Here is a 759-nt window from a genome sequence, read left to right on the forward strand (position 1 = left end):
TATTCCTATGCTCTCTATTGTTTTTAATAGGAATGGGTGTTGTATTTTGTCAAATGCTTTTCTGCATCTATTGAGAAAATAGTATGATTTCTGTTAGTTTTGTTGTTGATATGGTCAACTATGCTGATAGTTTTCCTAATATTGAACTAGCCCTGCATTCCTGGTATAAATGCTACCTGGTCATAGTGTATTATCCTCGAGATAAGTTGTTGTAATCTCTTTCCTAATATTTTATTTAAAATTTTTGCATTTATATTCATTAGGGAAATTGGTCTATAATTTTTTTTCCTCTGTTTTGGCTCTTCCCAGTTTAGGTATCAGCACCATATTTGTATCATAAAAAGAATTTGATAGGACTCCTTTTTCACCTATTTCCCCAAATAGTTTATATAGTATTGGAATTAGTTGCTCTTTAAATGTTTGATAGAATTCACTTGTAAATCCATCTGGCCTTGGAGATTTTTTTCTTAAGGAGTTCATTGATGGCTTGTTCAATTTTTTTTTGTGGAATGGGGTTGTTTAAGTATTTTATTTCCTCTTCTGTTAATCTGGGCAATTTATATTTTTGTAAATATTCATCCATTTCACTAAGATTATCAAATTTATTGGCATACAGTTGGGCAAAATAACTCCTAATTATTGTTTTGATTTCCTCTTCATTGGCAGTGAATTCACCCTTTTGATGCTGGTAATTTGGTTTTCTTCTTTCTTTTTTTTAATCAAATTAACCAAAGGGTTATCTATTTTTTTTTTTTCATA

This window comes from Vombatus ursinus, unplaced genomic scaffold (assembly GCF_900497805.2).
Source record: "Vombatus ursinus unplaced genomic scaffold, bare-nosed wombat genome assembly UNPS02014798.1, whole genome shotgun sequence".
Lineage (NCBI taxonomy): Eukaryota > Metazoa > Chordata > Mammalia > Diprotodontia > Vombatidae > Vombatus > Vombatus ursinus.